Genomic DNA, 17033 nt, shown 5'->3' with positions numbered 1-17033 from the left:
ACTTGGTTTTTTTAAATCTGAACATGATTTTTAATATGAATGCTTTAAAAAAAAATTGCTACTGCATACTCTGTGTTGAGAATGTGAAACACACACTGTAAATTAAAGGGTAGTTTATGGTAGTTAATGGAAAGTTGCATAAGCTGCTAGTTGAAATATAGATAAGGTCAGGGACTAATTTGAACCATTTTAATCCACTTGGTTCTTCGTATGCATAAATGAATAGCTTTCAGAAGGATCTCACACATTTCTCTAAACTTAAATACAATATGAAACTTTCTCACGGTAGTAATGGACCTAAGCATGCAGAAACAGCTCAGTCTTAAAGCCAGATAAATTATTCTCACCTGTGAAATATTATAGTAGTGCATACAAAGAGAACAATAACCATACTCTGGTATTATGCACAACATATAGCCTAGGATCTCATATGGCAAACTCACACAGCAATTCCCGTACCAAAGCCTGTCATCTCTCATTGTTTACAGAAGAAAGTGTAGATTTAGAACCCTGGCATCAGGCAGTAACCTGACAATATGCTTTAATCTCCACTGCATCTTTTCATCCCAGAGCACTTTACTTGCTAATGCATGTTGCACAAAGGGACCGCTTCATCCAACTATAAGTATGTCCTCATCTTTAAGAAGACAGCGTTCTAATTGCAGAGGAATATTTTCTTATAGATCAAAATAGGAAATTACTATTATTAATATTATTCACCCTGAGGTTCCAGGGCAGGCAAAAAATACTGAAGACTTATTTCACATAATGAGTATACAACCGTAACTCAAATTATGATTGGGAGGAAGATGCAGCACCCTTGCTCTGGTGGAATGAATACTGCATCAAATGTGTGCTCAGACATGGAAGAAAAGAGACAAACATAGAACATGTAAAATATATTTTAAAATGGAAAAGTTACAGACATGTCCACCTTGTCAGGTTGCTCACCAGGGCAAGTCGGTTTGAGTATATCTCAGTGATCCTTGCCTGACTGCACTGGCTGCCAATCAATTTCCAGGCTCAATTCAAAGTGCTGGTTCTGACCTATAAAGCCTTAAGGGGCTCAGGACCACAATACCTCAAGGACCACCTCTGCTCATATGAACCAACCCAAACCCTGTGATCATCATCTGAAGCACTTCTTCATGTGTTTCCTCTACTAGAGGTCTAGAGGCTAGCAACACAACAAGGGGCCTTTTCTGTGTTGGCTCCCTGTTTGTGGAATGCTCTCCCCAGGGAGGCTTACCCAATGCCTTATTACATATCTTTAGGCACCAGGCAAGTATGTTTTTCTATAACCAGGTCTTTGGCTGATTAAACAATCTACAGCCTTTTAAATATGTATGTAGGCCAGGGGGAGGGTTATTGGTTCAATTTTGTTCCTTTTGTTATGTATTTTGTGTTCTCTTCAGATGAAAGGTGCTATACAAATTTAATAAATAATAACAATAACACTATCCATTAATCAGGGCAATGTCTGCATACAATATGGACATGGAGGAAAATCAACTCAAATGGGAGAAAGCTGGAGCATATCCATTACGTCACTATATTCTCAGTGTGCAAGATACACAAAAGGCTAAGCAGCAGCCGAAAGTGCAACCAAGTCTACAGAAGATTGCTTGCTAAAATATCCCACTAGCAGAACACATTAGCTGAATTTGACCCATTACCTTTCCCCCAACCCAAAATAAATCTTATACAGTAGTTTTGTACAAAGTGCTCTCTTTGCATACAAAGTGTCATTTCTTTTCATCCCCCCCAAAAAAACCCTCCCCCATGCAAAGCTGAAGTGTACATGACATACGCCAGACAGACCCTATAATCTGAGATGATCTCCACATGTGGGCACTATATACGGATGGTGCCAGTTGTGCTGTGACAGCCTGAGCTGGGCAGTCATTAACACAGGAGGGAAATTTGTGCCAGGTTTGGGGTTTCATATCAATGTGGCTCTGAACTGAATGGATATGCAGTCTGGCGTGTGTGCTCCTTGACTGTCAGAGTCACAACTCCACCACATTTTAGCCACTCCACAGGCCTGTTTCCACTGGGAAAACAGCTCCACTGTCAGGATGCTCTACCTTTCACTAGCTTACTTGTCATGGCATCAACTTATCCAGTGTTTGCCGTGTAGTGAGGCTTCTGCAGCCGGCAAATATTCAGTATAAGATTGCTCATGACGCTTTTGAGTCATTTTGTTAATTTTTATAAGTTCTAAATAATAATAATAATAATAATAATAATAATAATAATAATAATTTATTATTTATACCCCACCCATCTGGCTGGGTTTCCCCAGCCACTCTGGGCAGCTTCCAACAGAATATTAAAATACAATAGTCTATTAAACATTAAAAGCTTCCCTAAACAGCATATGTAAAAACATATGGATATGTTTTTACAAAATTTATTAATTGCAGCAAAATCATATTAGCAGAGCACTGAAAACCTGCTGCCTTATCTCCTGTTTCAGGGCAGCCAAGAAATTTATTTGCTATAACAGAAGTACAAAATATTTTATGGCTCTTGTACATTTGCAACTAATTATTTCGCAGATAAGAAGCAAGGCTCCCATTCATAAAATACTGGAATGTGAATTCAAATTAACATTCATATTTCTTTTAAAATGGGGAAGGGGAACTGAGGGAGAATAGTGTTCTTATACCCATGTCCTGGAAAATAGGTATCTGTGCAAATAGTTCCTCAAACTGTGACCCTTTTATGACATGCATAAAACCATAGAGTGACAAGCAAGCTCCAGATCAGGAGCAGCCAAAATGGTGCCCTCCAGATGTTGTTGAACTACAACTCCCATCATCCCTGACTGTAGCTGATGGGAGTTAGAGTCCAACAACTTCTGGAGGGCATCATGCTGGCTCTCTCTGCTCTAGTTCAATCCAACCGGGAATATTCCAAATAACCCCACCTGGATTCAGGAGTTAGTAGACTTTGGAATCGGCCACAATATATACTGTATTGGTTTTAAGTACTGAGAAGCAGCTCCCTTTTGCCCACAAATGCAAACACTTTCATCTGGCTCCCTTTCCCTCATTCTCTGATGCAGAGTTCCTAAGTGTTTCTCATGCAGAATCTTCAGACAGCATGCAACTCCATAAATAGCAACCAGCTCTGACCCAGGCCTCCACAGCATGCAAGGGAGAGACTAAGTGGTTTGATAATACCAGCGCAAATATAAAACACCAATCTTGGCAAAGCACCAGAAAGTTAAAGCCGATAAAAGTGCCGATTTTTTGGACATTCTCAGAGTTACAGCCTGAGAGACAGACTCTACAAATTAACAGGCAGTTTTCAAATGTATGTTTAAATTGACATGTGCAAATGAGCAACTATAGAGGCTTTGCTCTTTTTGGAAGAGGTAGCAGTTCTGACATTCCCTATGATCTCTTCCCCACTTACCACACACGCCTGAATACTGTGTCTCTGCACCATCTCAAGGTTTCTATCACAGCTCCACTTTCTCTTTTGCCACTCTACCATCAGGCTACATGGCTATCATTTGATTGCATCAATAATGCTTGATTCAAGGCCAGTCCTGTTATAAAGGGTGTATGTACACAACCTCAGAGGTTTGTTTTTAGGCAGGAGCAGGGAGCAGAGAACTGCTGTAATATCCCCTTGTGGCCTTTAGAATCAACATCTAGAAACATGTCCCTATCTAGTTTCTGAAATACTTCAGATCATTATTCAGGTTAACTTTTGTCAGCAATTCTCTGAGGACTAACAGCAGGTTTGGCCTTGGGAACAATAAATGCATTTTGGCTCAATGACAGCTGGTTCTCTTTATTTTTGGAGGAGGGGACAAGGTTGGGCTGGCAGCTTCAGCTTGTGTCCTAGACTCTGAGAAAGCCTTAGCCAGCAAATTACCCCTGACAAAGAAGTTAATATTGCCACTTCAGCAAGATGTCCCCACCCCTTCACCTCCCTGAGAAATCTCTACATTCCATAATTCTAGAGGCAGAAAGCCTCAACAATAGATATGTGGCAGCACATAGGAAGGTAGCAAGAAATCAAGATGAGTGGATGTGAAAGCTGCCTGGAATAAAGTGTTTGCTACGCTCCCTCTGTCTCATCATCATCTCTCTCACAAACACAGTAGAAAATGGAAAGCAAACTACTACAGGGTGGCAACTTCCATCTGCCATTGTTCCACCCTCCTGCCCATTGGAGCTAGGGTTCTGTAGAGAGGAGTTTCAAGCCTTTGGGGTCTTGGTATAAATGGGAAATTGCTAGGTACTAACTTTGGAGATAATACGGAATATTATTTACTGACTTATTGGTGTGCTTTATGCTCAATTAATTTTATTTACTTGTGTTTTAAATGAATTGTTAACTGTTCAATTGTTAGTGTTATGCTGTAGCAATATTTTATTTTTTATTTTGCATTATTGTCCTTGTACTAATGTACCCTCTCCCTTCCACTCTGGCTAGTACAGCTGCGGCAGAAGACCCACTGTGCTGTGCCCACCCCCAGCCCCTCCTGGGATTCTTCTACCCAACTATGACTATTTGGATTGGAGCTGCAGTTATATTTGGATTAGCATTTTCAGATTAGCATTTTACCTCAAAAAATAGATTAAAAATACATTGAATAATGATTTTGTGATTAAATACAATGTGGTCATAGTAAACCCTCAGCAATTTGCCTTGCTTTTGACTCCTGGCCAGGAATATGAATGATGTCCATTCTTTTTTCTTCATGACTAAGAAGTGGGTCACAACTCAGTATTTTTCTGTGGGTGCAGTGAGTGTTGTTATTGTTTCCTGAATTGCGTTAACATACTTATTGTATCATTTCTCCAAATCTTTAAACTGCGCTAACTTCAGCTTAATAATACAATGCATGTTTCCTCCCAGTTCAGTCAAATCTAGTAGTAATGAGGCACCATAAACCTTCTCCCTGAACATACCACCGTCTGCCATATCTTATTCCACCAATGGAAACTTAGTCTCAATACCCAAGTATGCTAAGATGCATATCCCAGTGCTTCCCTGTATGCTAAGAAATACCGTTTTAAAGTGAATCTAATGTGCCCTTGAATCTAATGCGCACCTCATGAAACCAATAAAGTATTTGCTGGCAAATGTAAATGCGGCATCAAATCTAATGTGCACCCTAATTTTCACGATGTCATTTAGCCAAAAAAGTGTGCATTACATTTGAGTAAATACGGTATATATTCCTATATATCACAGATGCCAACTTGAAGGTATCCTTACAATTAATTAATAAATATGCCCAGTAACCAAGATACAGTGGTACCTTGGGTTACATACGCTTCAGGTTACATACGCTTCAGTTTACAGACTCCGCTAACCCAGAAATAGTACCTCGGGTTAAGAACTTTGCTTCAGGATGAGAACAGAAACTGTGCTCCAGCGGTGCAGTAGCAGCAGGAGGCCCAATTAGCTAAAGTGGTGCTTCAGGTTAAGAACAGTTTCAGGTTAAGAACGGACCTCCGGAACAAATTAAGTTCTTAACCCGAGGTACCACTGTACTAGTTTACCTTTTGATAATGCCTCCCTACTTAATAATTGCTTAAGATTCTTTTAGTATATTTGGGCTAGCAGTAAACAGCATGGTAACTGGCACAACCGTTGCAGGTGTCAGCAGTGGCGTAGCGTGGGGGGTGCAGGGGGGGCCGGCCGCACCGGGCGCAACATCTGGGGGTTAGGGGGCGCAAATCCACGGGTTAGGGGGCGCAAATCCACGGGTTAGGGGTGCAAATTACTTGCCTTGCCCCGGGTTCTGACAACCCACGCTACGCCACTGGGTGTCAGGCATGCCAAATTGATGTGTGCGAAGCTCACAAATCCTTTCATTGTTTAGAGTGCAGACCATGGACTAGAATCCATGCAAAAAAACAGACACACAGAGAAGTGTTGGCTTTACCATTTGGCATGACAACAATTCTAGTCCACACATTCTTGTCCTTGAGAAATGCCTTGAGTATAGAAACTAACTTTCTGATACAAGACAGCTGTTTCTTTGAATAGCCAGCAACATATGAAGCGTCTATTGCTCTCTATGAAGGGCATTCTCTTCCCCACATTTTTACATTATCATATTATGTTTTACAGGAGCTAGAGATAAGTAGACAGAGTATCTGTACATTCCCAGGCTTTTTATTTATTTAAACAGATTTAAATGAGGGTAGATACCGTAGCAGGTGGAGTCAAAATCTATTACATAAAAATAAAAAAACAGACACAAGTTATTATGCCAGTCTTGAGATTCTTTAGAAATCATAACGTAAGAAAGTGGGTTAAAGTCTTTTAGGTAAAAATAATAATAATGAAGTCGACTTAAGTGATTATGCAAATCACAAAACTATTTCAAAATCATTTCCAAACAATAACCTGAGTAGAACGTCAAAATCTGAGGAAAGAGTAAAATAGAACAAAATCTGCAAGACGCAAGCTTTGTGTCATATGAAGGCCTCTTCAGCTGGGGAGCAGATCTCTACAATGCTGATGATTCTGAGGAGCCACTGAAGCTGGACATCCCTGACTGGATGTCCTCCCCACAACACTGCCTGGATTACTACACAGCTCTCAGACTCACCCGCCATCTCCCCCAAGGTCCACAGGAACAGAGAAGATGGTGAGCTAGGCAGGAACTTCAGAAATACTGATGCCAAAGTGCCCATATAATTGCCTGAGACATTACATGGAAGCACCTGCATGGATCATGGCCTAAGAGCCTGGAAAGGGTGAGCCTCCAGCTCCTACATAAATTTCAAGGCTGAGCTACTTCATTGGTGCAAAAGCAGATCCAGTCTTCCAGATCTAGAGCAACAACACTTGGCTGGATCTCATTATTCAAACATATGTTTGTTGTTAACACTGAAATACAAAATTATTAATTTCATTATGAAAGCGTAAATCATTTGAGCTGTGCATGTTAAATTGCCCTAGGATGGCTAGTGATGGTGCAGAGCATTCATTCTTTTGTTTTCTTCACCACTTAGTGCAAATACTCATTTGTTTTGCTTTAAAACGAATTAATGCTTGTATATTTTAAAATACATTTTATTGAGAGTTGGGATTCAATAGATTTCTGCCACCTTCTTAAGAATTGTCTTGTACTGTAAATTGGTTCATGCTTTAGAAGAAGAGAAGAGTTTGGATTTGATATCCCGTTTTATCACTACTCGAAGGAGTCTCAAAGCGGCTAACATTCTCCTTTTCCTTCCTCCCCCACAACAAACACTCTGTGAGGTGAGTGGGGCTGAGAGACCAGAGAAGTGTGACTAGCCCAAGGTCACCCAGCAGCTGCATGTAGAGGAGCGGAGATGCGAAGCTGCTTCACCAGATTACGAGTCTACTGCTCTTAACCACTACACCACACTGATATTTGGGCTTATCTGAGCAGCTGATGAGTCCAAGGAGGCTTAAGCCAGACAGGATTTTAGGTTCTTCATAGGCCCTGGCTTCCAGGTGGAGGCCTTATATCGCAATTTTTGTTTGTGTGCATTTTAAGATTTGAAACCTTTCCAACCGAGTGGGTCATTAGAAGAACTTGTAACTAAGAACTTTCACCCGAGTTTGATTATTTCCTCTTCCCTCACAATCCATTTTCACTTTGTGCCATTTTAGGCTCTACACGTAAGGTATAAACAGCCTTGTTTATAGTGATCTGGAAGCTGCCCTGGTAATCAGTTTTGGCTGGAGAGTGGGATTTTTAAATTATTTTTATTTTTAAAGACAAATCTTTAAATAACTGATTGGGCTCAAGAGCTACAAAATGGCTAAACAGGATCTCAACCACACTAACTGATTGTCATTGTGTGCTGGTACAGCCTGTTTGTACCACTAGAAAGAGCAGCTCTCACAATGAAAGAAAAATGGGGTTTGGAAGATTGGTTCATACATGTGTCACGCTTTTTCTATTGCATGAAAGCAGTTTGTGGACCTGCTTCTCCAAAGAGACATTAAAGTTTTGGTCTTTCTTTCTGAGAGAGAAAACCTGGCTAAATTTAAGTGGTGCTACTTTTAATACATTTAAGCTCAAAGGTCTGAAAAACGTTTCTTTTCTACAAAAGATTTTTTTTTAAAAAAAGCAACTTCAGACAGCCTCAGATGGAAAATGCAACCTGTATACAATGACTTTATTTTATGGGGATTAGTATATGGACTCATTAAAAAGAAAAAGAAAACTGAATTCCAAGCACCTTTTGTGCTCACTGTGATAAGATGATTCAGTTCAGCTGTAAAGTGCAACCCTTTTCCCGCTCTTTGCTACTGTCTTATAATTGTCCAATGATGTTATGTAGCTCTTGGTTCTGCACTTTCCTTGCACAAATGGAAGAGAATTACTAGCTAACTCCAATCATACCAGTATCGGAAGCAGCCTTTGAATTCTATAACAAGGACACTCCATTTTTAGGTGAGAATACTGAAAAATACTTAAAGGTGAACAAAGCAAGGAAGTGTGCCTGAAATCCTACACAGACTTATCTGGAAGAAAGTCCCACTGAGTTTCTGAATAGTATAGGATTTGCACTGTATACCTATTTACCTGTGAGTATGGCCTGCTTCACTGAATGGAGCTTATTTCTGACTGTATAGGATTTCTGCATAGGATTGCACTGTGCATTATTGTCATTCACAGCGATTTATAGCTTCTGGGATCGTGCTGGGCAGAAAGCTCATTGTAGCAGCGTTTCTGTGTGCATGTGCAACAGAATTCCATTGCACCACAGGCTATACTACAGGCACTTACACCCCAAGGGGCACATTTGACTCCCATCTGGAATTAAAAGTTTTATTGAACAAAATTAAGCTGGGAATTAATTAAGACTATGTCGTCCTGCAGAGCTTGTGTCTTTAAATTTGGCAGGCACTGGTCTAGAAGTGTTGTCATGCTGTTTGGTGCTGCCATCTCTCCCTCTTTGCATTTGTGTAGTTTCATATCAAAGCCACATGCTACATTTACTACATCAATATAAATGCACTATTAGACCATCATCTCCTCTGGAGTACAGGGCTCCCTCTCCTTTCAGCCAAAAGGAAGTGCAGAAAAGTGAATAGAGTATTATTCTCATCTCTGCTCAGCTATCAAGCTCCCTAGGTGGCCTTGGGCAAGTCTCTTTCAACCAAAATCAGCGGGCAGTTCAAAGTTTTAAAAATGCCACTCAGAGCTCCTTGGAGGAAGGAAAGGTTACAAATGAAACAAACAAATTAATTAACAGACACAGAGCTTGGTCAGACAGGGCAAGCAGGAACATAGATAAAGCAATTAATCCATGGTGAAGGGTTGGATGAAACAAAGGTAGTCTCAAAACTCCTCTGAACTACTAAGCTCTCCCCTGTCCTATTAAAAATCAGTTAATTTTTCCTGACTATATTAACTCATCCATCATGACAGTGACACTGCCCTACTGCAAAGTAAAGCCAAGGGGAGCAGTAATTTAGCAAATAATCCCTCTTGAGCTGCAGGAGTAGTGAGCAAAGGAAGCATTGGGCTAAGACCTGTTAATACACAAAACAGTTTCTCAGGAGCAAACAAACTGCAAAGCGGATATTGTAATTCTAACCTACATACAGTACATTCCAAAAAGGCACACCGACTGGAGTGTCCTGTGTCAATTAATCTGCAACAGCGTGGAACAAACACAAATGCTCCGCATACATCTTACACTAAAAATAGATGCGTTACATAAAACAAAACAGCATCTCTCACACACATACACAAAATGCCTTGGAAATTTCCCCTTACACACACAAGCGTCTCACAAATTTCAGTGCTGCCATCTCTCATAATTTATATTACATGTCCAAATCTCTTTCGGAGAGGCTAGTAGAATTCCATTCCTGGAGTCAAGTGTGCCTGTCTTCTTTTAATTTAGGGTCCACATGCATCAAGGTCAACAGATTCCATAGCACAGAATGATACGAACAACTGGTGAGACCTAGGCCGGTGTCAGTATGCTCAAAAACTCCACCCCGATGTCTCACTATGATTTTTAAACTCAGTCAAACACACCTCCTAGGTTTACCACCTGTATACTAAGCTAGAATTGCAAGAGCACATCAAGAGGCATTTTGGGTGGCTGCTCTTCAACTTCTTCTGAAAAAGAAAATCCAAGTCTGGTTCTTTCAAGAATAGTGTTTTTCTTTCGTTCTTGGTATCAGCTCATTTGAGATAGTCAAGGGTTAGACTAGTCAGCGAAGGTAGCGAAGGTAGCTACCGTACTTGATTTACAGTAATTGGATGGTTTTATAAACCTATTTTTACTTTTGGCATGAGGTGAGCTACAATTTAATAGAAGGATTTTTATTATTTAAAAATCCCTAACTTCACAGCATGTGGTATCACACTTGCTTTGATGCAATGTAATTTAACCTCCCATAAATGATTCAGGATGAATACTCAACATACATAATAACGTATCTCGATTCTGTAAAGGAATTAAACTTCTATGTTCAAAATAAATTATGCAAACTAATATGACTTATAAAACTTTTAACTTGCAACTCTGCTGCAGAACTTAATTTGAAACTGATTATTTCAAAAATTGCTCCTGGATTTGTCTTTGAAAGAAACGTATACTCTGGGTCCAAAGAACCACGAGCAGAAGGAGAAAATATTGATAGTGGTGTTCTGAAAGCTCTTGAACAAGTGCTAGCAGACTCCTCACGGTGTAGCGCCGCAATGTATTGAGGGTTCTGTTACAGTATGAGCAACATGGTGAAGAATACAAGATGTAAACTCTACAGTGGGCCCTAACAAGGTCTGAAGAAAGAGCTTGTGCAAAGTCACACAGACTTCTGATCTCATGACATGTTCTTCATTAAGGCTGGAAAAAGTGCTTCTGCTTTCAGAAGAGACCTTCAAATTCACGTTCATGTGTGGTATGAGAACAGATAGGTAATGCTGATAGAAATGTAGCTTCAAAAAATCACTCTATGAGAGGAACCCATGAAGAGGACAGAAGCTCCATATTGTGAACCCTTTGGGGATATTGCTAAGTAATGCCCAAAACAATCCTTAACCAGAGGAGCTGCATTTAAAAAGAATAAATTTTGATTCCCATGAATTCAAAACCTGTTTCAAGATTGAAAATGCTACACCAAATTCACCTTATGAGGCATGACTGAAGATTAAGAACTCAAGATTTACCTTTCCATTTGTCTCTTTATTAGGCTAGACATAACAGTTAGGAGAATCATGTGTGCACACATACACACAAACAAAAGCCTGCAAAACGACATAGTTGTGTTGCAGCAAATCATCAATAAGATCCACAAAGATGATTAATTAAGGAAGGGTAGCATCTGGGAATTTACAACACCAGAGGTAATTCTTCAAATGATTTTACGGTGGACAAGCAATTTAATGCAAGTTTCCAATGCTGTGGTATAGCCAAAGAGACTAATGTGGTTTCTGGTTGTATTAACATCAAGTAATGAGAACATAAAACAATTTACCCCTGTTAATTGTTTACAGCAGTGGCAAGATTCCTTCTAGAATATTGCACAGAGTTCTGTGTTCCACATTTAAAAGAAACTGGAAAACTGGAGAGATTACAGAAGAGGCGCTACAATAGTTAAGTCTGACAACAGCAAATGAAAAATTTATTTTGCCTGTCCAGTGCAAAACCACTTTTCTCTCTCATATATATAGTAAATTGGATTAATCTATGACCCATCAAACCACACACTGACACAGCTCAATATCTATGTATGCCATCCCACCAGAAGCAGTAAACCACCTGTTTTTGCAGCCTGTCTGGGGATGTGGAAGAGGAGTGTTGCCAATCATTTGGCAGGACACAATTCAAGGCTGGTGGGTTGTGTTTGACCTTATGGAACACAAGTTGTGCTGGGCTCCATTAGGAAGCTCAGCCCATTGATGAGGTTAATGTGTGTTTTCTGTACTCAAGTTCTACCAAGGGAAGTGACATCTAGTGCTTACAGATTAGAAATCTTACACGAGGCTCATGAAAGCTAGCAGTTAAAATATGTATATTATGATACATAAGGGTTCTGTGGCTAGAGTTTCCCTGAACCCCCCTCCCAATTTCTTAAAAAGTAGTCACAGGGTGTGGGGCAATTTGGATTTGGGATGTGGTAGGGGGGAAGGGATCTAACTATTTGAACCTGTATTTATTCTAATCTCTTCCCAAGAATGCTATTGACTATAAAGAGGGAAACATATGAACACTGTGTACTTCTTAAGGCTTCCTCTTTGCACCCAACAGCACTTTCAGAGGGAAATTTGAATTGGGGCTGCAGCACACACACAAACTGAAGTCCTAATCCTGCCACTGGTCATTCTCCCCTCCATTTTCCTCAAATAAGGCCAGCACGTATACTGCTAGCTCCTGAATCCACCAACCTCTTGAAAAGCATGGTCTGGCAAGAAATTTGGAAAAGCTCAGGACAGATTTCCACCAAGAGATAGCCATCTATGCCTGCCCCAATGTCTACCAACAACCTGCCCCCCCCCCACAGAGGTGTCACACTAGGTACCTTCCAAATATCACATGGTGCTGATTAATCAAAAGGAGCAGGTGCCACTGAAGACAATGCATGAGGCATCCCTTCCAGATCAAGGGTACATTTGATCCCCCAGTGACCCCTGGAAAACCTGCAATTGACTTTCCTTACAGCTGTACTCTTGAGAAGATGAAAACACCTTTTTGTGAGTAATTCACATAGAAGCAGACAGGCTTGAGTCACCCAGCTCCATTTGTTTTCATTCTGTTTTGTCCAATTGTCTTCTCTTGTTTATTCTTAATAAAAAGTCTAATATAATTTGGCTGCTGGGGTTTGAAGTGTGGTTTTGCCAAACACAGTGATTCTGGTAATTTCCCACATGTGCTACTAGGGAAGAAGAGTGGGTTTCATGGAGAGGCAGTTGGATGTGGATGCTAACAGAGGGAACTGGCTTGGAAATACAGGGTGTTAGTCTCAGGACAGCAGGCACCAATACTTCTTTAAGCACCCCCAGGTTCTCCTCCCATGTGAAGCTGTAAGTCTGAAATAGAGCAGTGGGGGCAGCAACTATTGGGAAATTAAGAGACAATTGGCCAACAAGGAATGTTGCCAGCAGTTCTTCCTAGCCTTCTCCCCTTTTGTTACAACCACAAAAACTCATTTTCTTTTCAAGAAAAAAAAGGAGAGAGTTCCAACCACAGGACTCCCATCCATGTTGATGACTCAGGGAAAGGCTCCAGCTCAGAGGGAACACTTTGCACACAGATGGTCCCATGTTAAATCTCCAGTTAAGGTTTGGAGTGTCTGAAACCTTGGGCAACCGCTGCCAATCAGTGTAGACAGTAATGACCTATATGGAATGATAGTCTGACTTGGCATAAGGAAGCTTCCTATGTTCGGATGGGGTACCCCAAGTTTGTTGTAGAATATGTTTATTGCTCTGATAATAATCTAACTGTATTTTTTTTATTATTATTAAAGGAGAGAACTCATTACATAGAGTTTGGCCCATGCTGGAAAGGGCTCCCCTGCTTTTAAGATTATTATTATTTCACATACCACTGTATGCCAAAACAGCTCTACAATGGACAGAGTGCATCAGGTGTGGATTCTCCAGTAAGAAAAAGCACACAGCACTTAAAGGAATGGATGTGTTGGCTAGCATCAGATTGGGCAACTTTAAAAACCAAATACTGTACAACAGTGAGCCAATAATGAAGGGCTTCTTGCTTTATCACACTAAATATGTTGGACTGGGTTCAGACCACTTGTATCAACTCACTAAGAATTCAAAATTTCAAACAATATAGCCTCACAATCCTTTTGTACAATTCTTCTTTGAAAGCAGAAGAAAAGGTACGTAACATATTATTTGCCCAGCTATTTCACAGTTTCAGTAAAAGTTCACACTGTAGCATCTGTGAAGGAGTTCCAGCTTAGACAGTAGGCTCCAGCACATGGATCAGTATGGAAGCATAAGGTTTTAGGGCCAGTCTCCTGAACCATAAGATCAGGAGACAAAAGAAAACAACCTGAGCAGACCAAGCCATATCCAGATGCGACTCTTCAACCAGAGTTGGCATATTCTCCAGCTCTAATTTCAGTATAAAACATATTGGCTAGGACCTGTATTTGGTCTGAAAACGCATTTCCTCCATATTTTTTCCCCCTGTGTTAACAACATTTCACAAGTTGATACATTCCATATGAAAAGAACACCCACTTGCAAGAACGTCCAGCTGGGGAAACAGTGACATAGTCTGTCAAATTCAGGTTCAGTTCCTTCATTGCTTTTCAGGGCTAGCCTGGGAATCAAACTGCATAGTAACTTCTAATTATTTAATATAGATTGTTCACTAACTTATGAAAAACAGTATTCAGAATATTTCAGGAAAATAATGTATTTATTGAGTACTATTATAGCAGCAAATGTGATTTCCCCACCGCTACCACCATCAATTACCGGTACATACAAACTTACCGTAAGTCATAACAAAATCAAAGGAAAGCCATAAGTATATCCTTTCATGTCCCGGTTCAGGAAATATTTGCCAAGGTGACATAAAACAGAACAGACACAAATCACATCTACTTGTATGAAGCATACTATTATATTAGCATGCCAGTGATCTCCAACTTTGGGAAAATAGTTCCTTGATAGATGGTTGCATGGCACCTCAAGGCTAAAGTATGAGACTAGACTAGTCAGGCCTTACAAGAGTTTCAACATGTTCAGTACAAAATGAAAAATAAAAAAGCAAGCTGACTCCTCCCCTCAAAAAGCTGATATGAGTTGGTATCTAACCAATATGGGTTTAGACTGATATGGTAGTAAACTATATGCATTGCACTGAGCTTCCTAAAGGAAGGGGAGGAACCACAACTCAATGGGAAGGACACATGCTTTGCTGCAGATGATCTCCAGACAATCCCTGAAATCTTCTGTTAAGAAACCTCAGGTGGCAGAGTCTGCCTGAAGTCCTGGAGAGCCACTGCAGCCTACGCTGAACCAGATGGACAAATAGTCTGCCTTGATATAAAACAGCTCCCTATCTTATTTGAGAATGTGATGCTGCTGACCAACCCTAACCTACATACCTGAGTACTTTCTTATTTAAGGATACTTTATATGGAACATTTTCTCCTGAGTAGAGGATAAGTCACATACGAAATAGATCTTAGACCCATCTCAATCTTCTAATACCAATAACTCCCTCCAATCACAACAGCCACCAGTGAGTGAAAGAATGCCACAGAATTTGTCAAAATTGCTCCACATCCCAGTTACAGCAGCACCACTGGAAGAAGCAAGGCAGTGTGATTGTTCAACTCCTGATGTGCCTGCCATTTGCAAAGGGCCATGGATAGTGTCAGCACAACACCATGTCTGGCACAGGGCAGTTGTGTGTCAGTCCTTTAGATTATACACAAACAATGGTGGCACAAATGGAAAAGCAGAATATATGGATGAAAAAATCCCTGGCTAATTTTGAGGTAGCTTATTTAGGCCGTGCCACAAGACAGATGGGATCACAGGGAGATTTGATGCTTACTGTGGAGGGAGCACAAGATGGGCTGGCGAAGGAGGTTGATCTGGGCACTGCGAATGGTTTGTAGAGAGACTGCAGATACAACACAATGAAGAACAAAGCATAAGAACTAAGAATAGGATGTTTTTAAGCACATTATACACAATTGGTTGGTACAAGAGAGAGAGAGAGAAGAGAGAGAGAGAAAGCTAATAATAGCACAGCCCACAACAGTTAACAGATATTTAGGCTAAGAAAAGCAAGGGTATTTTTTTGTAAGTCCCATATCTTTTGTTTCTATATTTCTACCCCTTCTCTATATTTCTGACACATCGGAGAAGATGCACAATTTGCAGAGATAGCAAGGAGTCAAATTGGGGGTTTTTAACGTATTACCAAACAATAACAGTTGTCTTTTCCACAGATGGATAGTGTAGATTACACATAAATCAGGCACTGAATATCACACAAACCTTTTTCTTTATCAATACAGATAGGGGGGAAAATAGCAACAGCCTTGCTACTGGACCTTTCCTCCCTCAACAGAAGAAACATGTTTTTGGAGACTAGGAGAGAAACACTTACATTGCCCTTTTCAGTATAGATATTTGACTAAGTCCCAGACAAGAGATTTATTTTATAAGTTTTGTGATAACAATAATTTATGACTCTGACCACAGATAATGAATAGGTATGAAAAATGTGTGTTGGAAAAGGATACCTATATAATGCAGCCATAAATCTGAGAGTTAATGCTAATAGGCAGACTTTGTTCATCCCTGCTTTTACAGATTACTTTGTATATAGTTATGAATTGTACACACACACACACACACACACACACACACCACAGAAATAACAAGCAGAAGCTCAATTAACACAATGCATTAAATGGTGTATGCCCAAACTCTTCTCCCCAATCACATTTAGATGGGAACGAGTCCTCCTCAATGTCACTGATGATTTCCCCTATGACATCACAGTCCAAGGCTGCAATCCTAAACTTGTTCCCTGCAATTACTTCAAAGTAAACATGCACAGTGAAATCCCTGAGATATCCACAAAGCATATCACACAATTCTCTCATATTCAAAGTTTCTGCATACATTATTTATAACCACAGGTATACCATTATTTATATCAATAGTTATTAAAAAAAATTCTAATTACCTTTACTTAAAAGAAAGAAGGAAGGCAATCCTAGGGTGAAAGATGACTATATTAAGAAACAGGAATTGCAATACTATACCATTTGCAGACTGAGAATTGCTTGGCATCTAAACGATACAGTCTTATAGTCTACACTAACTGTATTTGTCACACCAATAAATATGAGCAGACAAAAGTTGCAGCCCAAGGTTCCCCTGCAGGCCAAGCAAGTAAAATACTCTTCGTCCATTATTTGACAGTTTCAAGCCTCTGCTGTTCTGAACACTGAAGGTGCCAAACTGAAGCCTAAAGCTGTACAGAACAAACAAGCCCACATCTATATAGATAGGTAGGTACAGCAACCACATTAACCCACATAAACAATGC

At 40.2% G+C, this 17033-nt stretch overlaps 1 protein-coding gene across 6 annotated transcripts in view; it reads right to left on the bottom strand.

The window, feature by feature from the left end:
* The window catches only part of SPTB (spectrin beta, erythrocytic), a 108899-nt gene that overhangs the window by 90115 nt on the left and 1751 nt on the right, over positions 1–17033 (bottom strand). For 2 of the 6 annotated variants that reach the window (XM_053400290.1, XM_053400300.1), the window contains exon 2: positions 15522–15590. The exons of 3 other annotated variants lie outside the window; for them this stretch is intronic. The gene's annotated coding sequence lies outside the window, so the exon portion shown is untranslated. Of the gene's footprint in view, positions 1–3423; positions 3548–15521; positions 15591–17033 lie in introns of those variants that run through there. One more of the 6 variants, XM_053400329.1, reaches the window with a different exon arrangement.

This window comes from Podarcis raffonei, chromosome 1 (genome assembly GCF_027172205.1).
Source record: "Podarcis raffonei isolate rPodRaf1 chromosome 1, rPodRaf1.pri, whole genome shotgun sequence".
Taxonomy (NCBI): Eukaryota; Metazoa; Chordata; class Lepidosauria; order Squamata; family Lacertidae; genus Podarcis; species Podarcis raffonei.
Note: the sequence above shows the minus strand (reverse complement) of the source record. Positions and strands in the feature narration are given on the sequence as shown.